The sequence below is a fragment of the Tachypleus tridentatus genome, chromosome 8 (assembly GCF_004210375.1).
Source record: "Tachypleus tridentatus isolate NWPU-2018 chromosome 8, ASM421037v1, whole genome shotgun sequence".
In the NCBI taxonomy this organism is placed as follows: Eukaryota; Metazoa; Arthropoda; class Merostomata; order Xiphosura; family Limulidae; genus Tachypleus; species Tachypleus tridentatus.
The window spans coordinates 154,123,972-154,149,594 of record NC_134832.1 but is presented as its reverse complement, the minus strand read 5'-3'; the positions used below and the strand labels follow the sequence as shown (position 1 = coordinate 154,149,594).

Below are 25,623 nucleotides of genomic sequence, written 5' to 3'. Positions count from 1 at the left end.
TGGAATTAGTTCTGACACGTTCTAAGAAATATCAGATACCACCAACCAATAATCATTAAGAAACAGTAATAACAATGATATGTTCTTAGAAATATCAGACAATCATTTTTCAATAGCAGTAATAACAATGGTATGTTCTTAGAAATATCAGACATCATTGTGAAATAGTTATAACACTGGCATATTCTAAGAAATAACAAAGATCATCTACCAAATAACGTTCAGAAACAGTAATAATATTGTCCTGTTCTTAGAAATAAGACACCCACAACAAATCATCCTTCAACACTGTTTATTTTCTCAAAACCGCTACAGTCATGAAATGAGTACTATAGATTCTTTAACAATAAAAGTATTAACGATATTAGTAATTTCCCTTGTTTATAAAATTAAACTTAATTTTAAACATTCATACACAGTAAGCCACTTATTTCGAGCTTATTACAAAAACAAGTCAAAAGCTTGATTAAAAAAAAACTAATATTTTATTAAACCAAAAATTTATAATTTTACTAACCCTAACCACTGTAAAAGTATGGAATTCACGTGCATTGTTCAAAACAGAACGATTGAATAGAAATATATGGCGACTAATTCGTGTTTCCTCCGTTACACAGAACGATTGAATTAAAGCAAAATAGGTTTTATGTCAAACATAGCGAGGGAAATTCATAGCCAGATTATTCACTAATCTAGAAAAAATCAACCCTTGTTTATATTCTTTACTTTATGCCTTCTCCACAAAAGGTTTAAAACATATTTTTACTGAAACATTTCTCTACAGTCAAACGTTCGAATTCCTGTTACCGAACATGTTCGCCCTTTCAGCTGTGGGAGGGTTATAACATCAATCCCACTTATTGGCTAGAAAACAAGAGTAGTCCAAGAGTTGGCGATGGGTGGTGTTGAGCAGTTGCCTTTTCCTTAGTCTATTGCTGTTAAAATAGGAGCGGTTAGCGCAGATGGTCTTCTTGTAGCTTTGAGTGAAATTTATAACAAACCAAAACAGTCAATTTGTTGTCATTAAAAATATTTATAATTTATCAAATTTATTGCGACTCAGTTGCATTACTTTCATGAACTTTAAGTGATTTTATTACCTTGTAATATTTTACTATTCTTTGATTAAGCCTTCCTTTAGAGAATCCATGTGTAAATTTCGATCGGCTTTGATGTATTAATTTTTACACAGGTGAGTCCTGTAATGGGTTGATCATTTATAAAGACTGTTTGTTGGGCGGGTTTGAAGGTCCATATTTAATCAATATTGCATCGGTACAACGAACGTAACATTATGACATCATTATAAAATTATATAATTGTGCGGTGCAGTAGCGCGGCTTTATTTGTCATCATTTTGATAAAATGTTTAGAAAATACTGCCTTTATATTTTTGTGTCTTCCTTGGGATTAGTACGTTGTCGTCATGAGGTTCTGTATTAAACAAAAGCGCTGATTGGATGTTCCATGGTCTTTGATTCTACTTTTGGCCACTGATTGGATGTTCCATGGTCTTTGATTCTACTTTTGGCCAGACGTTTTCTGAGAAGAAAAGTTAAAGTAAATGAATTTTGTAACCAGTGACGTAAGAAGCGGGGGAGGGGCTTGCTGTCTCTCAATCTGTCCCGATAGAAATGCATCAAATTTAGGAAAACTACTCAGGAAAAGCGAGAGAATTCATACACGTTAATTAAAACCCAAAAAGCTTCTAGGGCGCTAAGGCAAGCTCTACATCCTGACTCTGTGAAATAAACCTAGTCCTTCCCACAACTGTAAATTGCCTCTTACACCCTTAGTAGTGGTTATTATTACACAGCAAGCAATAATAATTATTTTAGTCTATAAGCAAATAAATATTAAACTTTCTAATAAAATACAAAAATTTAAAAATAACGAGTTTAAGTTGTAAATCAGAAGTTTAGTGTTGGAAAGAAATTTTAGTCACAGTTTAAGTTGTAACTCAGAAGTTTAGTGTTGGAAAGAAATTTTAGTCACAGTTGCGAAGTTCCAAGACAGGAGAAATTTCCTCAAACATTGTTTTCTTATCGTTTTCATTTCAAAAATAAAACGAAGCACACAATTCTTCAAATCAATAGCAGCTACGTTGAGATGTTAAGGCCTCGTAGTCACGGTATTGACCGTTCGTAACGAAGCGAGTGTAATTATGTCAGCTTGAGACCCTTCTTCGGGTGTTTTCGGAGCAGGTCGGGTGGATCCCCGACAATGGACTATTTGCTTTACCTCTTGTATCAGCTCAGTACACAGGGGTTCCTGGAAAACACATTATTCCGATAAGGAAGTTTTGGAATGAACAAATTATAGAATAATAAGAACTTTACAGATTTAATGCTAGAAAATCATAAGGATGAAAAGAAAACTATGACTTTGTCATGACGTAATGTGTTGTTTATTTAGTAGTAGTATTCTTTCCGTGAAAACTTCGAATTCAAAATATTTAATCAAAAAACAACCCCATAAATTTGTTAAATAAGGACATATTTTATGGAAGAATTTACAATTTTCAATAAAACTTTAATACGTAACGTACTCTTATTTGCATTTTTCTTTTTCTTTTTTTTCAAAGGCCCGGCATGGCCAAGCGCGTAAAGCGTGCGACTCATAATCGGAGGGTCGCGGGTTCGCGCCCGCGTCGCGCCAAACATACTCACCCTTTCAGCCGTGGGGGCGTTATAATGTACGGTCAATCCCACTATTCGTTGGTAAAAGAGTAGCCCAAGAGTTGGCGGTGGGTGGTGATGACTAGCTGCCTTCCCTCTAGTCTTACACTGCTAAATTAGGGACGGCTAGCACAGATATCCCTCGAGTAGCTTTGTGCGAAATTCAAAAACAATCAAACAAATTCTTTTTTCAAGACGTAGAAGTAAGGGTGTTAGAAATTCTAGGCAAGAGATGCACGGCCTTACAAAACACGTTGACATTTCTCATACGATAAAGGTTTTAGTTAACACGTTTCTATAGCATCATTAAAAATGAATAGTCTCTACTATTGTTTTACACTGAACTACGCTTAGCTATCACTAACCGTAATTTCGACAAGAAAAAAAAATGAGAAAATATAAATGAGTGCTTCTGGTATTTAAACACAGAAAAAAAACAAAAAACATTTTAAACACGATTTTAGTTGGTCCAGAAACGCGTTAAGAAAGGAAAAGTAAGTTGCGCGAATAGGGAGATAAACATAGCTAAATCGTGTAATTTCTTTAAGCCTAACGAATGGTAGGAAGCAATCAATAAATGTAAGTGGAAGGTCTCTTTCATTATAGCAGTATAACTGATGTCTTATTACCAGTATAATTATGATGTGATTAAATGTACATTAGAAGGACGTAGAAATATACAGCATCTGGTAAATATAAAAACTTTTACAAAAGTAAAACACTCAAATTTTAATTATTTTAGTTAAGATTTTTATGTGGTGCGCAGTATGTTGTGCAAGTTATATTTTCAGCTGGTTATTTTAGATGTTTTTCCTAGAGGGAGTTGCTAATCATAATAATGACGAAATACTTAAAATGTTCAGTCATTGAACACTTTATGAACTATCTAAAACAAGGGGTCGTTAAAAATACGAACAATGAATGAAATGTTAATGAGCAGTTTAATAATTCAATGCCAGAAAAAATGTTCACAGTGTGGTATTAAAAATGATATTTATCGTTCACAGTGTGGTATTAAGAGAGATTTATTGTTCACAGTGTGGTATTAAGAGATTTATTGTTCAGTGTAGTATTAAAAGAGATTTATTCTTCACAGTGTAGTATTAAAAGAGATTTATTGTTCAGTGTAGTATTAAAAGAGATTTATTGTTCAGAGTGTAGTATTAAAAACGATTTATTGTTCACAGTGTAGTATTAAAAGAGATTTATTGTTCACAGTGTGGTATTAAGAGATTTATTGTTCACAGTGTAGTATTAAAAGAGATTTATTGTTCACAGTGTGGTATTAAAAGAGATTTATTGTTCACAGTGTGGTATTAAAAATGATATTTATTGTTCAGTGTAGTATTAAGAGATTTATTGTTCACAGTGTGGTATTAAAAATGATATTTATTGTTCAGTGTAGTATTAAGAGAGATTTTTTGTTCAGTGTAGTATTAAAAATGATATTTATTGTTCAGTGTAGTATTAAAAGAGATTTATTGTTCACAGTGTGGTATTAAAAGAGATTTATTGTTCAGTGTAGTATTAAAAGAAATTTATTGTTCACAGTGTGGTATTAAAAGAGGTTTATTGTTCACAGTGTGGTATTAAAAATGATATTTATTGTTCACAGTGTAGTATTAAAAGAGATTTATTGTTCACAGTGTCGTATTAAGAGATTTATTGTTCACAGTGTAGTATTAAAAGAGATTTATTGTTCACAGTGTAGTATTAAAAGAGATTTATTGTTCACAGTGTAGTATTAAAAGAGATTTATTGTTCACAGTGTGGTATTAAAACAGATTTATTGTTCACAGTGTGGTATTAAAAATTATATTTATTGTTCAGTGTAGTATTAAAAGAGATTTTTTGTTCAGTGTAGTATTAAAAATGGTATTTATTGTTCAGTGTAGTATTAAAAGAGATTTATTGTTCACAGTGTGGTATTAAAAGAGATTTATTGTTCAGTGTAGTATTAAAAGAGATTTATTGTTCACAGTGTGGTATTAAAAGATATTTATTGTTCACAGTGTGGTATTAAAAGATATTTATTGTTCACAGTGTGGTATTAAAAGAGATTTATTGTTCACAGTGTGGTATTAAAAATGATATTTATTGTTCAGTGTAGTATTAAAAGAGATTTATTGTTCACAGTGTGGTATTAAAAGAGATTTATTGTTCACAGTGTGGTATTAAAAATGATATTTATTGTTCAGTGTAGTATTAAAAGAGATTTTTTGTTCAGTGTAGTATTAAAAGAGATTTATTGTTCACAGTGTGGTATTAAAAGAGATTTATTGTTCAGTGTAGTATTAAAAGAGATTTATTGTTCACAGTGTAGTATTAAAAGAGATTTATTGTTCACAGTGTAGTATTAAAAGAGATTTATTGTTCACAGTGTGGTATTAGGAGATTTATTGTTCACAGTGTAGTATTAAAAGAGATTTACTGTTCAGTGTAGTATTAAAAGATTTATTGTTCACAGTGTAGTAGTAAAATAGATTTATTGTTCAGTGTAGTATTAAAAGAGATTTATTGTTCACAGTGTGGTATTAAAAGAGATTTATTGTTCACAGTGTGGTATTAAAAGAGATTTATTGCTTCTGTTAACTAAAACATTCTGTAAGTTTATGTGCGAGTTGGGCGCACTTAATATCGGAATTCGTTTTGAAATGCTCGTGAACTTAGGACAAGTAAAAATAATTTAAAACAAACCTTGTCAACAACCTTATAACACTTGTATCAGAAGTGGGATTATTTTGATGAAAATAACTCACAACTTTGACTAAATATCAACATGCCAACCTTATTACAGAATGAGATCGAAGCTTTACCATCGATAAAAAATTAGAAGAGACAAAAATTATATAAAATCGAAATAAAGGGATAAGATATGGGAAATGAAGGAAAGAGTTGAAACAAAAATGATAAAAGTAAACGTTATTAAAGACATGATAAGTAAATTATTGGGGATTAAAGAGGGACACCAAGAAGATAGATTGCAACACTGAAGTTACAGAATCAATTAATTTATCTACCAAGAAGTTACGGAATCACAAGATTAATTAGTACTGAAATACACTTTTCCTGACTAGTCTTATTTAAAGAACTATATACGGTTACACAAAATAGAAAAAGTAAACCACAAGGAAACAGGTGTTTTATATGTAACTTGAGGAACATTAGATTTAAATTTGTTTGGAATCAAAATTCGTTCTATTGCATGTTTAAAAAAGTGAACTGAAGTAATTGTGGGAAGCACAGCCGTTACAGGTGTCAGTTAAGGAATCAATATTCATAAATAAGTAAATTATTAAACAACCTAAGACCAAGTAGTTGAGTCCAACAAGATCAACAAATAGCTAATTAAACATTTGAAAAACAAGAATTAACTGGAGTTATAGGAGAAAACTCAGGTTGGAATGATACGTATGCTCCAAAGGAAACTCATTTGAAGAAAACCATACTAGGAGTCTAGGGTATATTCAATGTTTTAACAACGTTGATTCTACAGCTACAGTAGTTTGGTAATATAAGCTTGGAAATTGCCTTCAAACCTGAGAGAAGAAGAGGTCTGATGACAACAGCAGGAAGAAAGTTATCTGTGCGTAGCTTCTACATACTTCATGGCTAGTTGACATCTAGGAAGAGTGAATATTGGGAACTGACACCATGTGCATACATGGATGTAAGGTTAGAGTAGCTCCAAATAGGTTCATATCTACGACTATAAAGTGCCTCTGCACTACATGGTAACTCTTACACAAGTTGAACTTCCAGTACAAAAGAGAGGATGATTATTGAATCGTGAAGAAATAAAATAATTATACCAATGGTTATTAGGCATAAATTTACATTTAATAATTAGTATATATTGAAAAAATATTCTGGTATGATATAGGTTATAGAATTCAGAAAGATAGGCAGCCCAAGCCATAAGTTATCCAGTGTAACCATACGTAGTAAGAAAATGGTGAAGTGTTTAATCTAAAGAAGAATTTGTGAACGGAAAGTAAATTTAGAGTTCCTGTTAAGACTACTTATAGAGGATCACCATGGATAGAAGCTGCCAGTGGATTCACTCATCCCCCTACCTAGGAATAACTTTTACAGTACCAGAACAGCAAGTATGTCAAGCAACAAGAGGCCAGACCATCTGTATACCACAACCCTTGGAAAAAATAACACACACTAAAATACTTTATGAATGAATGGTTTAGTATGCTGTTTAATTTTGTATTACAACTCTTTAAAAATAGATCATAATCCATAAAGGAAGCAGGGTTGTAAGCTTTATTTTATCTGTTTGGCTTGGATGTTTCTTCGTTAGAGGGAGTTGCTAATCATAATTATACTGCTGCAATACCTTTAATGTTTTGTAAAATATAAAACAAGGATGCATTATATAAACAAGTAGTGCGCAATTAATAAGAAGTTAATGAAGAGTGAGTAAGTGTTCATTTAGTTTATGAATTGAACGTTGGAAAAGCTGTTCACAGTTCACTGTTAAAAGAGATTTGTCGTGCCTATTAGCAAGAAAATTATGCAAATAAGTTTATTTGTAGGCTAGAATAGTCACAAAGTTGCTGAAGAAACATTGTTTGAGCAAGTGTAATAAGTCTGTAGCAAACGATTAAGGAGAAACATTAATTGTTATTTGGACGGGACTTTGCATTATTTTTAACAAGTAATTAAACATTTGCCCAAGGATAAAAACCTAACCAATGTATTTATTCGAAACTTTCGTGATGACGAGAGAAATACTTGAAGTAATAATGTATCTCCAGACGACTGGTATGGATATTTAAATAAGTAGAGAACAATGTTTCGACTTTCTTAGGTCATCTTCAGATTAGCATCTTTTTGTTAACCTGAAAATGACCTAAGAAGGTTGAAACGTTGTTCTCTATTTTAATAAAAGTTTTAATACCCATACCAGCCGTCTGGAGGCATATTATTCAAAACTTTGTTTCCTTCAAATAATATAATATGTAAGAACCAAAACTTATTTTAAAGGCATTTCTTTTAAAGTAATATTTATGTCTTGGGTTGTTTCTGTAAGTTAATAGCTTGTAGCATCAAACTTACCTAATAAATCGTCCTTATTAAGGATTTCTAGAATTCTTGAGCGTTTGGAAAAAACGTCAAAATAGTATTTACTAATCAGGTTATATGAACACTACACTACTCTGTTCTACATGAATCGACAGTTTGTTAAGTCTTTGAAGAAAAGCAGTGACTGTACTTTTGATGATCTTACTGATTTTGCAAATGTAAGATGATTAAGTAGAAGAAAAGCCTTGCAACGATTTACTTCCTTATTTACTCAAATAAAATAGTATCTTGTTGAAAATGGTAAGATTGAAAATTTCCTTGAAATTGAAACTTTGTCATGGCAATGTGATTTGTATTTTCTGTGTGACATGATGGTTCACTTGAATACAAAGCTTCAGAGAAGTGGTAAAATAATAAGCGAACAATCACAGTCTATTCATGAATTTCAATTAAAACTAAACCTTTTGCGGAACAATCATAAAAGAATGATTTGACACATTTTGCAAAGTTGAATAGTTTTCTAGAAAATAATGACTGATTTCTCTGATGATAAAGATGATCTTGATGTAAACTGGATCAAAACGCTATCTCAAAATTTGAATCACGTTTTCCGGAACTTAAAAATTTGAAATTGATATTTGAATTTTTGCATGATCCATTTCAATTTGACTTAGGAAATTTCAGTAAGGAAATTAATCCTTTTGTCTTTGGACAAATGTGGATTTGAAGACGAGTGTAGAACACATAAAAGGTGAATAAAAATGTTCTATCAGAGAGATGTGTCTCACTATTCTGACAAACGAGAGTTCCAAATTTAAGGATAGCAATTTCAAAATTATTTTCCATGTTTGGGTCGACATTGGTGTGTGAGTCAACATTTTCTACGCTAGATTTTCTGAAGTCTAGATACAGAGCTCGGCTTACTGACATAAATTTAGAGGAAGAGCTAAGATGTTTACTGAGCGTAGATATTAAGCCAAATCTCATGAAACTTTGTGATGAAAACCCCCATCAATTTTCAAAGTGAAGATTTGTTGAAATGCAATTATTTTGATTAAATTAACATTTTTCAATTTTTTATTTTGAACAGCAGCCAACTTTGTTTTCATTAGCCACAATTGTGGCCAATATGAAAAACAAGTTGCCCACCACTGCTATAGTATATCCTAACCTCACATATCATAGGTAACTGAAGTAAATAATTCTTGCGAAATCAGGCTTAACGAACAAATCCAGAGCTATAGAGTCGAGTCAGTTAAACGTCGGTAAATTCCTTTGTGAGCCAATCAAACTTAAGATAATTCATGAAATGAATTCGTGGCGTATTCACCGAACAATCATTGATTGTTGTTTTGCAATAAGCACAAAGCAACACCACAGGTATCGAAACAATTTCTAGCAGTGTGAGTCCACCATTGGGAGGCATAATGGTTGGTAAACATCAGTCAAATTAAACTCTTCAAATATCAAGAAAAGCCAGAGCGTTTTAGTTACACTCCACTCCAACAATGGCCCAGGATGGCCAGGTGGGTTAAGGCGTTGGATTCGTAATCCGAGGGTCGCGGGTTTGAAACCCCGTCACCCCAAACATGCTCGCCCCTTTCAGCCGTAGAGGCGTTATAATGTTACGATCAATCCCACTATTCATTGGTAAAAGAGTATCCCAAGAGTTGGAGGTGGGTGATAATGACTAGCTGCTTTCCTTCTAGTCTTACACAGCAAAAATTAGGGACGGCTTGTGCAGTTATCCCTCGTGTAGCTTTGCGCGAAATTCAAAAATAAACAAATACACTCCAACATAGGCTTTAATGTCATGTCGCTTCGCAACAAAAGTATAACCTAATCTTGTTGTTAAACTATGTAGTTAAAGTATGATAAGTTAAAAAATAGAAAACAGAACTAGAAAATAGTTGTTTATTTTTTATTTCTGAAACTTCCTTTATTAAAGACCTTTACTTCTTAAGAACGTTAATGATATAACAGAAAATAGATTAATTCAGAAACAACTTCAGTTTAAAATTAAACTGATAGTTTTAGTTTCATAATAAATTTTATGCACTTGGCTTTAGGTAAGGTGATCCTACATAACGTGCTTACTTGAGGAATATCTTATCAACACTCATTGCTCATAAGATTTCTCTTAAACCCCCTATCAATAATATTGTAGTGGGCTGGCAGTTATCGATCTAATATACTTGGATAAATGCATTGTGGTTTTCACAACACCTCCTATTTCACGAAATCAAGCGAGAAATAACGCAAACAATGGCTTTTATATACGTTATATTAGTATATAGTCCGTTAAAAATGACAATGTTAAGGAAACGCAGTAAATATTACTATTTTATTAACATTTAAAATCACGTTTTAGTTTCTTGATATTTATACAGAATATTGAAAATGTTTGTTATTTCTAATGTTAAAAGCGTCCTAAAAGTAATAGGAATATTTCAAAATATTGCTACATAATACATTTGTATTGATGTTGTAACATTAAGTTCTAATTTATTTAATTCCATAATTTAAATTCTGTGTATTCACACTTATAAGTTATGCGTAAGTAACTACATATTATCTGAATATAATGTTCGTAATAGTACTTGGTAGGTGTATTGGCTTCGTTTGTTTTTTGAATTTCGCACAAAGCTACTCGAGGGTTATCTGTGCTAGCCGTCCCTAATTTAACAGTGTAAGACTAGAGGGAAGGCAGCTAGTCATCACCACCCACCGCCAACTCTTGGGCTACTCTTTTTACCAACGAATAGTGGGATTCACCGTCACATTATAACGCCCCCACAGCTGAAAGGGCGAGCATGTTTGTCGCGACGGGGATGCGAACACGCGACCCTCAGATTACGAGGTGTATTTGCCGTCTAATTTAACCCTCATACACACGGTGGGGGTCAAAAATGGGCCCACTTGTGTTTAAGTTGTTATAGAAATATCAAAGGTGTGACTTTCGGGCCTAAAAATGTACCTAATTTAATCTATACCAATAACATACTATACTAATACGTTTAACATGTATTTTATGCAAATGGGGTATTACACCCTTGTCTAATGTCGAAATTCACGTTTTCCACATTGGGGTCATTTTTACCCCGTTTAAAAAAACTCAATTACATTTCTGATAAACAATCAAATAATATATTGATATGAAATTTTGTGTTCTAGAACATTCTAGAACACTCTATAAATGTTCTCGAGCATTCTAGAATATTCCTATCTACGTTGCATAGAGAGCCCTCATTCGATGATGAATCAGGAAAACCTGAAATAATATCATACTATAACTCCACAAAGGAGGAGTCGATACACTAAACCAAATAGTTAGATTCTTTTCCACAAAAAGAAAGACCAGAAGGTGGCCAATGGCACTATTTTATAACATTCTTGATGCTGCCGCATACAATGCTTACCTTCTCTATCGCCAGCGCCATCCAGAATTCGCATCAAAGTACCAAAAAAGAGCAAGACGTGAATTTCTGAAGTTGCTTACTGATGAATTTCTGCCTGAAGATACAAATGAGGTGATCCCTCCAAAACGACAAAGTTGCTGAAGAGAACGTTAGGAAATGGTGTCAAATATGCGCACGTGATTCAAGGAAAAAAACTTCTTCAAAGTGTATGAAATGTAGTAAAATGGCTTGCAATGAACATAAAGTTACCCAGAGTGTATGCATAAATTGTATAGAATAAATATTTTGTCCAAATTTATACTTTGCTTATATGAAAATAAATTTTTTTTAATATTTTTGGTGAGGGTCAAAAATGACCCCCAGTGTGGGCAACGTAATATTTTTTTTTTTTTTTGTGTGTACTCGGGTTAAGTATTAGGCCTAACACATAAACGTAACGTAAGGCGTAGCAGAAGCAAAACTTCATTGAAACGTTTGGTAACTTTGTTACGCTTTTGTATAAAACTGAATGTTAAAAATACGTGTTCAATAAGTAAATAAGAACAATAAAAATAAAATATTATTAAACTTATCACGGTGCGATAATAAAGCCTGAAGTATTATTTGTGTTCTAATTAAGCCTAAATTAAAGACGTAGTGTGCAATACGTAGTCCCAAATCCATAATTCTCATGAAATAAAACAAATATCAATTACAAATGGAAATCATTTCTGTATCGAATTGATTTTGCTCTTATATCACTAAAATTATGAAATATAAAGAAACAAACCTTTCTAAAAATACTGAGCGTTCAACAATATGCATGTCATTTACCAACAAATTATCGCCCAACTTTCCTTAGAACAACTACGTTGTTTGTGTTGATAATATATATCAGATGTGGTTTCAATGGATGACTTATTGCCGTTGAAAGTAAACGTTTTATTATCACGACAGTCCTTTGCAGTCGGATCCATTTTTATAAATCTGCAAGCTTTTCTTGATATCAAAGTTGTGTATAGACTCACTGATTGTTTTGAAACAGTAAAACCCAATATTTTCTGATAAAATGGAAATTCTATCTACAAAGCTTTAAGGTAATATTATTAAGCCTAAGGTCAGGAATGTACTACACTTTCCCATTGTGATAAGGTTATATTAAGTAGCATTAAGTTCCGAGTTCTTTATTTTATATTAATTTAGTAATAATATCAGAAAAATGAGACGCTGGTTTTAAAAAGAAGGTCAATAGGTTCTGGTAATGTGTACAATAAGCTAAAGTTTGTTAAAGAAATTAGTACAGTAGAAATTCTATTACAGTTAGAAACATGACTTACCCTTTCATCTCTTGCTACCTTCTGTGTCTTCCATACAAACTCCATGATAGCAATGGCACAGGCTACACCTAGACCCACGAGAAGAACTACGAAGACGCCCCCTACATTTGCCAATCCCATTTCATTTTCCGAATCTGCGGCTTTGCTCCCTTCTTCTGTACATTTTCCACCTCCTTTCTTTTTCCACCACTTTGATTTTAGTAGGTGCAATTTGCCCTCCTCCTGTAAGTTTAGAATGGCACTGGATAAAGCGTTCCTGAAGGGCGAACCTGAAAAAGAAAGGATACTCAGATTACACGCTATAAATCTATTAAAACTGAACTCAGTAACATGAACATCCAGTAAAATAAATTTAAATGTTAATAAAATTATGACAAAATAGTTCTAGAAACAAAATTACCAATTTCAGGTTCCAATAGGCCTAGTGTGGATTAAACTGAAATTGTTTTGAAAGAACAAAAATAAAAAAGATTAGACTTAATAATTTTCATTTCGAACGACACACACACATATCACCTCAAATTATCATTTTGCTTATTTAGTTATTTCCTGTCCGTATGGTGTCGGGTGTTTAAAAATCTCATACTGTTAAAAATTATAGTAGACGGCAGAAGATCATGTTTTGTTAACGACTACATTAATGTTTAATAAGATCTCTATTATGACTAGTTGAAAGCAAATGTTCCAAATAAAGTCAACTTCTAGCATTGAATGGAGAAGATTAATAAAGAAAATTCTTATTAAACAATTAATTATTATTAATTACTTAATTTATATACACGAACGTTTAAGAATATTGAACAGCTTAAAATTGATATCAATTATATAAAAACCAACAAGTAAAAATACATAAAAATAGTTAATTGTGAATATTTGAATATGCCTTACCAGGTGGCGTGGCTATGCCATATCCCTTTTGATCTAATAATCCGCCAACCTGCATTAAGTTACAGTTTCTCTCTGTTCTGTATTCAATAGATGTGGATTCCATAAGATAAGCATAGTTTCCTTTAAGTACTCTCTCCACACCTTTCGCATTGGACTCTGCAAACACAGTAGGCCGTGATAATTCCATTGCTGCCCACATTCGTTTGTACGTCGGAATGTTGGACGACTGCAGAAAATACAAATTATTCACTAAAGGTGTAATCTAACGTAATTTAAGGAACTGATAGGAACAAAGACAGTTTTATATCACGTTGAAATTACATTTGAAAGAAGTAGCAGGAGCAAATCCAGTTTTTATGTCACGTTTTAGTCATAATTTAAAGAAATGATAGAAACAAAGCCAGTTTTATGTCATGTTTTAGTCATAATTTAAAGAAATGACATGAACAAAGCCAGTTTTATGTCATGTTTTAGTCATAATTTAAAGAAATGATAGGAGCAAATCCAGTTTTTATGTCACGTTTTAGTCATAATTTAAAGAAATGATAGAAACAAAGCCAGTTTTATGTCATGTTTTAGTCATAATTTAAAGAAATGACAGGAACAAAGCCAGTTTTATGTCATGTTTTAGTCATAATTTAAAGAAATGATAGGAGCAAATCCAGTTTTTATGTCACGTTTTAGTCATAATTTAAAGAAATGATAGGAACACAGCCAGTTTTATGTCATGTTTTAGTCATAATTTAAAGAAATGATAGGAGCAAATCCAGTTTTTATGTCACGTTTTAGTCATAATTTAAAGAAATGATAGAAACAAAGCCAGTTTTATGTCATGTTTTAGTCATAATTTAAAGAAATGATAGGGACAAATCCAGTTTTTATGACACGTTTTAGTCATAATTTAAAGAAATGATAGGAACAAAGCCAGTTTTATGTCACGTTTTAGTCATAATTTAAAGAAATGATAGGAACAAAGCCAGTTTTATGTCACGTTTTAGTCATAATTTAAAGAAATGATAGTAACAAAGCCAGTTTTTACGTCATGTTTTAGTCATAATTTAAAGAAATGATAGGGACAAAGCCGGTTTTATGTCACGTTTTAATCATAATTTAAAGAAATGATAGAAGCAAATCCAGTTTTTACGTCACGTTTTAGTCATAATTTAAAGAAATGATAGTAACAAAGCCAGTTTTTACGTCACGTTTTAGTCATAATTTAAAGAAATGATAGGAACAAATCCGGTTTTATGTCACGTTTTAATCATAATTAAAGAAATGACAGGAACAAAGCCAGTTTTACGCTTTAATCAAAATTTAAGAAACTGATAGGAACATAGCTGGATTTACGTCATGTTTTAATCATAATTTAAATAATTGATAGGAATAAAATCAGTTTTCATGTCGTGTTTTAATCACAATTCAAGGAACTAATAGGAGCAAAGCCAGTTTTAATGTTATACTTGGGTTTGCTTTGAATTTCGCACAAAGCTACTCGAGAGCTATCTGATCTAGCCGTCCCTAATTTAGCAGTGTATGACCCCCCATCGCCAACTCTTGGGTTACTCTTTTAACAACGAATAGTGGGATTGACCGTAACTTTATAACGCCCCCACGGCTGGAAGGGCGAGCATGTTTGGTGTGACAGGGATTTGAACCCGCGACCCTGGAATTACGGGTCGAGTGCCTTAATCACCTGGCTACGCAGGGCCATGTCATGTTTTAAAATTTATCGCATCGAAGCTGTGCTAGCGAAGCGATATCTGCATCTCACACACACATTAAACCTAGGAGAGTGTTTTATATCTGCATCTCACACAGACATTGAACCTAGGAGAGTGTTTTATATTTGCATCTCACACAGACATTGAACCTAGGAGAGTGTTTTATATTTGCATCTCACACAGACATAGAACCTAGGAGAGTGTTTTATATCTGCATCTCACGCAGACATAGAACCTAGGAGAGTGTTTTATATCTGCATCTCACACAGACATTGAACCAAGGAGAGTGTTTTATATTTGCATCTCACACAGACATAGAACCTAGGAGAGTGTTTTATATCTGCATCTCATACAGACATAGAACCTAGAAGAGTGTTTTATATTTGCATCTCACACAGACATTGAACCTAGGAGAGTGTTTTATATCTGCATCTCACACAGACATAGAACCTAGGAGAGTGTTTTATATCTGCATCTCATACAGACATAGAACCTAGGAGAGTGTTTTATATTTGCATCTCACACAGACATTGAACCTAGGAGAGTGTTTTATATCTGCATCTCACACAGACATAGAACCTAGGAGAGTGTTTTACAGCGGAATCGGATGGGGGATGCGAACGAATCCCCCCTTTTGGACCCCTTATAAATATTAATTCCAGAGCTAACAGCGAAACTAATAACCGTAAATTGTTCAAAGGTACAAATTAACAGGTAAGTACCTTAGCGTTTTATACTACCATTACACAGCAAAAGATGTATCGTCAAATTACGTTCTTGTTGCTGCGATAAATCCTTCGTGGTGTCAGTTGACATTTCATAAGACTTTGGGTGTATTTTCCCAGAACATACCAGTAGACAGTTCTACAGATTGTTTAAACTGTATTTTCCCAGAACATACCAGTAGACAGTTCTACAGATTGTTTAAACTGTATTTTCCCAGAACATGCCAGTAGACAGTTCTACAGATTGTTTAAACTGTATTTTCCCAGAACATGCCAGTAGACAGTTCTACAGATTGTTTAAACTGTATTTTCCCAGAACATACCAGTAGACAGTTCTACAGATTGTTTAAACTGTATTTTCCCAGAACATACTAGTAGACAGTTCTACAGATTGTTTAAACTGTATTTTCCCACCAACAAGGCCCGGCATGGGCAGGTGATTAAGACACTCGACTCGTAATGTGAGGATCACGGGTCACATGCTCGTCCTTTCAGCCGTGAGGGGATTATAATGTTACGGTAAATCCTACTATTTTTTGGTAAAAGAGTAGCTGAAGAGTTGGCGGTGGGTGGTGATGACTAGCTACCTTCCCTCTAGTCTTACACTGTTGAATTCGGGACGGCTAGCGCAGATAACCCTCGTGTAGCTTTGCGCGAAATTTAAAACAAACCAATCTAAACCCACCAGCATCGACTAGCCAATTCTATACGTTGTTTAAACTGTATTTTCCCACCGATATACCACTAGCCAGTTCTATAGGCTGTTTAAACTGAAGGTTTAAAATGACAGCCTTATATCATAACGTTAGAAACAGTTATTAAATTATTTACATATGTGCCCCCCGCTAGTACAGCGGTATGTCTCCGGATTTACAACGCTAAAATCAGGGGTTCGATTCCCCTCGGTGGGCTGAGCAGATAGCCCGATGTGGATTTGCTATAAGAAAACACACACATTTACATATGTAATACACATATTATCTTCAATTAAGTAAAATGTAGTTGGTATAACATTAATCTTTAAAACATGGACATTGATTCGTTTATTATCGAGTCCTCTTCAAAACACGTGCAGCTTAAAGCGTGTATACGTAAATAAAAAGATGAACCTTGAGAAACTTAGGCTATACTTTGTAGCTTTGGAGAGGGTAAACCATCTGCCCAGAGGATGTAAAGATGTAATCCAGGACACAAGAGTTTTCAGGGTACGAAGGCGAATCCTGGACCTCAGGAGTAGTGGGCTCCCCCTTGTGGCACCCAAGTAAACCTTGGTCTATAAATTTTAATTCCCCCTCCACACTTCTGCTAAAAAATATCTGGTCGGTCGTTCATACATTTAACTCGTAGACTGACTTGAGAGAGGGTGATGAGCTTCCTTTGTCTGACTGTGTCGTGAAATTTGACTGTTACTTTTATAGAGCATTATAAACCTCAAACACAGCGCTAACCACAAATCTTCTGATTTATAGTGTGGGCCCGATAGCCGCTGGACCAAGAGTTGGCGGTGAATTGCTTTAATTAGCTACTTTTACTGTTTTCAATTGCTAAATCAGAGACGGCTAACGTAGACAGCTATAAAATAGTTTTGCACGTGATGCTAAGAAGCAAACAATGAAGTAATTAAACCGACAATTGTGAAACTGTGATGCGCATGCCACCGTAGGAAGGTGCAGTGCAGCTAATGTTTGCGATACATGAAAACATTAATATAAAAAAAAAAAAAATATTAACACTTCTAATGAACCCTATTTGAGCCTTCCGCAATTTACACACCACACTCTCTTTACCCCTAGACTCGGTTTATGCCCCTGTAGACATACCAGAGTTTCTTTTTCTGCAATGTGACAAAAGTCGAACCGTGAATTCTTCAGGTGCACTAGAAAAACTATTGCATTTTCCCGATAAAGAAGTGTTAAAAATATTAATTTCCGTACGTTTTCCTTTGCATATTTTTATTTAAGCCTAGATCTGAACCTAAAAAATAAATAAAAAATAAATACGCGAGCCTGAAAAGTTTAAAAGTAACTCAATTCAATATTATCTGGTAGAGTCCTTTACAACCTGGACAAACAATACCAAGGTCATCATGTGTAATGTTTGTGCCAAACTTGATACTTTTTACTTTGTTAAAGGTAAAGCTCTGATTTCAATTCCTGCAAATGTTATATGGAAGATATTAATTTCTTTTTATCGTAGGAGAAAACCCTAGCTATGACCGTGGTGAATTCTGTGACAGGTTATTTTTAATCTCATCATTTTGGAATTGCAGTGAAAAATATCCATCATAAATTAAATAAAAACAATATTTTAACAATCTTAGCTGCTTCTCAGTGTATGAAAGTTCACATTGTATTAACATAATAATTACGTCAATAAACATTACCCAATAGCACTAATTTGACATATCACTAGAGATTTATTATCAGAAAATTACATATTTCTGAAGAATGTGGTTAATGTTCAGACTCATCAAAATATTACAAACAGTTAATGTTGATGTAAACTAGAATACATCCTCTTTCTGTGAAGTTTGATAACACTGTTTGGTGAAAGGTTCTAGTTTAAAAGTAGGGATACATCATGTTCTAGTTTGAAAGTAGGGATACATCATGTTCTAGTTTGAAAGTAGGGATACATCACGTTCTAGTTTAAAAGTAGGAATACATCATGTTCTAGTTTAAAAGTAGGGATACATCATGTTCCAGTTTAAAAGTAGGGATACATCATGTTCTAGTTTAAAAGTAGGGATACATCACGTTCTAGTTTAAAAGTAGGAATACATCATGTTCCAGTTTAAAGTAGGGATACATCACGTTCTAGTTTAAAAGTAGGGATACATCACGTTCTAGTTTAAAAGTAGGAATACATCATGTTCCAGTTTAAAACTAGGGATACATCATGTTCTAGTTTAAAAGTAGGAATACATCATGTTCCAGTTTAAAAGTAGGGATACATCATGTTCTAGTTTAAAAGTAGGGATACATCACGTTCTAGTTTAAAAGTAGGGATACATCATGTTCTAGTTTAAAAGTAGGGATACATCATGTTCTAGTTTAAACGTAGGGATACATCATGTTCTAGTTTAAACGTAGGGATACATCATGCTCTAGTTTAAAAGTAGGGATACATCATGTTATAGTTTAAACGTAGGGATACATCATGCTCTAGTTTAAAAGTAGGGATACATCATGTTCTAGTTTGAAAGTAGGGATACATCATGTTCTAGATTAAACGTAGGGATACATCACGTTCTAGTTTAAAAGTAGGAATACATCATGTTCTAGTTTAAAAGTAGGGATACATCATGTTCCAGTTTAAAAGTAGGGATACATCATGTTCTAGTTTAAAAGTAGGGATACATCACGTTCTAGTTTAAAAGTAGGAATACATCATGTTCCAGTTTAAAGTAAGGATACATCACGTTCTAGTTTAAAAGTAGGAATACATCATGTTCCAGTTTAAAGTAGGGATACATCATGTTCTAGTTTAAAAGTAGGGATACATCACGTTCTAGTTTAAAAGTAGGGATACATCACGTTCTAGTTTAAAAGTAGGAATACATCATGTTCCAGTTTAAAAGTAGGGATACATCATGTTCTAGTTTAAAAGTAGGGATACATCACGTTCTAGTTTAAAAGTAGGAATACATCATGTTCCAGTTTAAAGTAGGGATACATCACGTTCTAGTTTAAAAGTAGGGATACATCACGTTCTAGTTTAAAAGTAGGAATACATCATGTTCCAGTTTAAAACTAGGGATACATCATGTTCTAGTTTAAAAGTAGGGATACATCATGTTCTAGTTTAAACGTAGGGATACCCCATGTTCTAGTTTAAAAGTAGGGATACATCATGCTCTAGTTTAAAAGTAGGGATACATCACGTTCTAGTTTAAACGTAGGGATACATCATGCTCTAGTTTAAACGTAGGGATACATCATGTTCTAGTTTAAAAGTAGGGATACATCATGTTCTAGTTTAAAAGTAGGGATACATCATGTTCTAGTTTAAAAGTAGGGATACATCATGTTCTAGTTTAAACGTAGGGATACATCACGTTCTAGTTTAAAAGTAGGGATACATCATGTTCTAGTTTAAACGTAGGGATACCCCATGTTCTAGTTTAAACGTAGGGATACATCATGCTCTAGTTTAAACGTAGGGATACCCCATGTTCTAGTTTAAAAATAGGGATACATCATGTTCTAGATTAAACGTAGGGTTACCCCATGTTCTAGTTTAAACGTAGGGATACATCATGCTCTAGTTTAAACGTAGGGATACATCATGTTCTAGTTTAAAAGTAGGGATACATCATGTTCTAGTTTAAACGTAGGGATAATCATGCTCTAGTTTAAAAGTAGGGATACATCACGTTCTAGTTTAAAAGTAGGGATACATCACGTTCTAGTTTAAAAGTAGGAATACATCATGTTCCAGTTTAAAAGTAGGGATACATCATGTTCTAGTTTAAAAGTAGGAATACATCATGTTCCAGTTTAAAAGTAGGGATACATCATGTTCTAGTTTAAAAGTAGGGATACATCACGTTCTAGTTTAAAAGTAGGGATACATCATGTTCTAGTTTGAAAGTAGGGATACATCTTGTTCTAGTTTAAAAGTAGGGATACATCACGTTCTAGTTTAAAAGTAGGAATACATCATGTTCCAGTTTAAAAGTAGGGATACATCATGTTCTAGTTTAAAAGTAGGAATACATCATGTTCCAGTTTAAAAGTAGGGATACATCATGTTTTAGTTTAAAAGTAGGGATACATCACGTTCTAGTTTAAACGTAGGGATACCCCATGTTCTAGTTTAAAAGTAGGGATACATCATGTTCTAGTTTAAAAGTAGGGATACATCACGTTCTAGTTTAAACGTAGGGATACATCAAGTTCTAGTTTAAAATAGGGATACATCATGTTCTAGTTTAAAAGTAGGGATACATCATGCTCTAGTTTAAACGTAGGGATACATCACGTTCTAGTTTAAAAGTAGGGATACATCATGTTCTAGTTTAAACGTAGGGATACCCCATGTTCTAGTTTAAACGTAGGGATACATCATGCTCTAGTTTAAACGTAGGGATACCCCATGTTCTAGTTTAAAAATAGGGATACATCATGTTCTAGTTTAAACGTAGGGATACCCCATGTTCTAGTTTAAAAGTAGGGATACATCATGTTCTAGTTTAAACGTAGGGATACCCCATGTTTTAGTTTAAAAGTAGGGATACATCATGCTCTAGTTTAAAAGTAGGGATACATCACGTTCTAGTTTAAACGTAGGGATACATCATGTTCTAGTTTAGAAGTAGGGATACATCATGTTCTAGTTTAAAAGTAGGGATACATCATGCTCTAGCTTAAACGTAGGGATACATCACGTTCTAGTTTAAAAGTAGGGATACATCATGTTCTAGTTTAAACGTAGGGATACCCCATGTTCTAGTTTAAACGTAGGGATACATCATGCTCTAGTTTAAACGTAGGGATACCCCATGTTCTAGTTTAAAAATAGGGATACATCATGTTCTAGATTAAACGTAGGGTTACCCCATGTTCTAGTTTAAACGTAGGGATACATCATGCTCTAGTTTAAACGTAGGGATACATCATGTTCTAGTTTAAAAGTAGGGATACATCACGTTCTAGTTTAAAAGTAGGGATACATCACGTTCTAGTTTAAAAGTAGGAATACATCATGCTCCAGTTTAAACGTAGGGATACATCATGTTCTAGTTTAAACGTAGGGATACACCATGTTCTAGTTTAAAAGTAGGAATACATCATGTTCTAGTTTAAAAGTAGGGATACATCACGTTCTAGTTTAAACGTAGGGATACATCATGTTCTAGTTTAAAAGTAGGGATACATCATGTTCTAGTTTGAAAGTAGGGATACATCTTGTTCTAGTTTAAAAGTAGGGATACATCATGTTCTAGTTTAAGCGTAGGGATACCCCATGTTCTAGTTTAAAAGTAGGGCTACATCATGTTCTAGTTTAAAAGTAGGGATACATCACGTTCTAGTTTAAACGTAGGGATACATCATGTTCTAGTTTAAAAGTAGGGATACATCATGTTCTAGTTTAAAAGTAGGGATACATCATGCTCTAGTTTAAACGTAGGGATACATCATGCTCTAGTTTAAAAGTAGGGATACATCATGCTCTAGTTTAGACGTAGGGATACATCATGTTCTAGTTTAAACGTAGGGATACATCATGTTCTAGTTTAAACGTAGGGATACATCATGCTCTAGTTTAAACGTAGGGATACATCATGCTCTAGTTTAAAAGTAGGGATACATCATGCTCTAGTTTAGACGTAGGGATACATCATGTTCTAGTTTAAAAGTAGGGATACATCATGCTCTTGTTTAGACGTAGGAATACATCATGTTCTAGTTTAAACGTAGGGATACATCATGTTCTAGTTTAAACGTAGGGATACATCATGTTCTAGTTTAAAAGTAGGGATACATCATGTTCTAGTTTAGACGTAGGGATACATCATGTTCTAGTTTAAAAGTAGGGATACATCATGCTCTAGTTTAGACGTAGGGATACATCATGTTCTAGTTTAAAAGTAGGGATACATCATGCTCTAGTTTAGACGTAGGGATACATCATGTTCTAGTTTAAACGTAGGGATACATCATGCTCTAGTTTAAACGTAGGGATACATCATGTTCTAGTTTAAACGTAGGGATACATCATGTTCTAGTTTAAAAGTAGGGATACATCATGTTCTAGTTTAAAAGTAGGGATACATCATGTTCTAGTTTAAACGTAGGGATACATCATGCTCTAGTTTAAAAGTAGGATACATCATGCTCTAGTTTAAACGTAGGGATACATCATGTTCTAGTTTAAAAGTAGGGATACATGATGCTCTAGTTTAAACATAGGGATACATTATGTTCTAGTTTAAACGTTGGGATACATCATGCTCTAGTTTAGACGTAGGGATACATCATGTTCTAGTTTAAACGTAGGGATACATCATGTTCTAGTTTAAAAGTAGGGATACATCATGCTCTAGTTTAAACGTAGGGATACATCATGTTCTAGTTTAAAAGTAGGGATACATCATGTTCTAGTTTAAACGTAGGGATACATCATGTTCTAGTTTAAACGTAGGGATACATCATGTTTTAATTTTATTCCTTTTTATCGCCGAAAATGTATTCAAATCTTTCGTCATCTATAGAAACTGAAAACGTCTTTTGGTACACCTTCTTACCACGAACTAATTTACCGAATTAACAAACCTTCCACACATCTGTAATTTATAATAACTTTCCAGTTCAATCCTCTAAGTGATATGTTTGTTAAAAAGTCTACCTGGAAAAATGACTTGGTTGATCCTGACTTTAAACATCCGTACTGTATCTTTGTCTGCTTGGCGAGATCTTCAGCACTTCCAATGGGTGCTGTCATCCTCTCGGCCGTAAGGAAAGCTGCTAGGTTGGCGGTGTACGACGAAATCATAATCAAAGTGAAGAACCACCATATACCCGCTAGGAGGCGAGTCGAGACAGCCCTGAAGATGAAAGACAACAATATGTTTTCCAAGATTAATAAAACCCACACATTCAATGCGCTCCCTTATCACGTGACTTACATGTTTTGTTAGCTGCATTTAAAGTTTCGTGTTTTAAGTAAAGGTTTGGGTATGGATCCGATTTACAGTTGACAAAACACTAATCATTAAACAGACAAGGATAAAGACAACATGTTTTGTCTTTCCGAATTAACCATTCAGTTTATAAGCTCACGTACCAAGTAAGTTACTATATACATATATTGAAATAAACCATTAGCTATGTGTGTATATATTAATATGAGCATCGCGTCTTCGAAAGAACTGATGTTAATTAATTTCCTGAAATGAATTATTAAAAGTCGTGTTTTTATTTTTATTATACATGACAACGAACTAAAAATTACACGGAAAATAGTTAATCGAATATGAGTTACTAAACACACTGTCAAGTAATAACAATTGCCAGTATTTGTTAGTGTGATTACATACTTAGGTGCTATATCTATGGTTACATACTTAGGTGCTATATCTATGGTTACATACTTAGGTGCTATATCTATGGTTACATATTTAGGTACTATATCTATGGTTACATAATTAGGTGCTATATCTATGGTTACATACTTAGGTGCTATATCTATGGTTACATACTTAGGTACTATATCTATAGTTACATACTTAGGTGCTATATCTATGGTTACATACTTAGGTGCTATATCTATGGTTACATACTTAGGTGCTATATCTATGGTTACATACTTAGGTACTATATCTATAGTTACATACTTAGGTGCTATATCTATAGTTACATACTTAGGTGCTATATCTATGGTTACATACTTAGGTACTGTATCTATGGTTACATACTTAGGTGCTATATCTATGGTTACATATTTAGGTACTATATCTATGGTTACATAATTAGGTGCTATATCTATGGTTACATACTTAGGTGCTATATCTATGGTTACATACTTAGGTGCTATATCTATGGTTACATACTTAGGTACTATATCTATAGTTACATACTTAGGTGCTATATCTATAGTTACATACTTAGGTGCTATATCTATGGTTACATACTTAGGTACTGTATCTATGGTTACATACTTAGGTGCTATATCTGATCCTTGCTGCATTAATGAGCCAATTGTGAACCAGAAACTGTTATTCAGGTTAAACTGGTTCTCTAATACGTCGTTGTCGGGGTCACACGGATGTGGATTGTCCCATTCGTACGGACTTAGCCTAGCAAGGATGAAGAGTGTTAGGCTTACTCCAAGGTAGGACGTTACCATGTAGATCCACACGTCCAGTGACAGCGGAGCGAGGAACTGGAATACTTTGGAACTTTGACCTTGGCTTTCTAAAAGAATGCTTATTCCCAGGTTCATAAAGGCATTGTAAAGTCAACTACTTCTTCTCTACTATAGGTCATGGTTAGGTCCGCAATCGCTACATCGGCATCCTACAGAAGTACAGAAAACAGAGAAAGAGACTAAGTGAACCAACATCAAACACATATTAACTAGTCGCAGTCTGGAGCTCTACGTGTTAACTAGTTGTCGTTTGAAGTAATATGTGTTAACTAGTCGCAGTCGAAAGCTCTACGTGTTACCTAGTTGCCGTTTGGAGTTCTACACTTGGTCTCATTTGAAGCGTTCTTTCAGCTATGGCAGTGAAATAAATAGGACATCAATCTACTGTTTCTAGTAGTACATCGCTAACATTAGAGTAAAACACTAAGTGCAAAACAAAACAAATATTTCTAAATATTGGACTGGTTATTTCATGTTGAATAAAATTTATGGAATTCACTTTTGTACCAATCTTCTTGTGAGTTACCCTTACAGTACAGACGTGTTATCCAATAAATCATTTCTGGGTGTACCAATCTTCTTGTGACTTACCCTTACAGTACAAACGTGTTATTCAACGAACCAGCTCTTGGTGTATCAATCTTCTTGTGACATACCCTCATTTTACAGACACGTTATCTTATGAACCAGCTCTTGGTGTATCAATCTTGTTGTGACTTAACCTTATAATCCAATCAACTTACCCGATCAATAAGTTCTCGGATCATCCCATTCCACTCTCCTCTCTCATCCTGGGAACCGTGGGCTTTGTCCTTGACCAGTTGAATGGAGTACTTGAAGCCCAGAACCGTAGACAGTTCATGGATCAGGTCAATACAATAACCCTCAAACTTATCATTACCCTCTAGCATATCAGCGTTTTCTTTCATCATCGTGTATGGCGGATTCTGGTTATTGTGGTAATATTT

General features: G+C 33.8%; 1 pseudogene across 1 annotated transcript in view; it reads right to left on the bottom strand.

The window, feature by feature from the left end:
• Positions 1-275: 275 nt before the first annotated feature.
• Positions 276-25,623, bottom strand: part of LOC143223780 (glutamate receptor ionotropic, kainate 2-like) — a 157,530-nt pseudogene continuing 132,182 nt past the window's right edge. The window contains exons 10-15 of the transcript XR_013013073.1: positions 25,399-25,602; positions 24,447-24,804; positions 23,135-23,333; positions 13,339-13,564; positions 12,451-12,719; positions 276-2,271 (exon numbers count right to left, since the gene is read on the bottom strand). The product of XR_013013073.1 is annotated as a glutamate receptor ionotropic, kainate 2-like (transcript). The remainder of the gene's footprint in view (positions 2,272-12,450; positions 12,720-13,338; positions 13,565-23,134; positions 23,334-24,446; positions 24,805-25,398; positions 25,603-25,623) is intronic.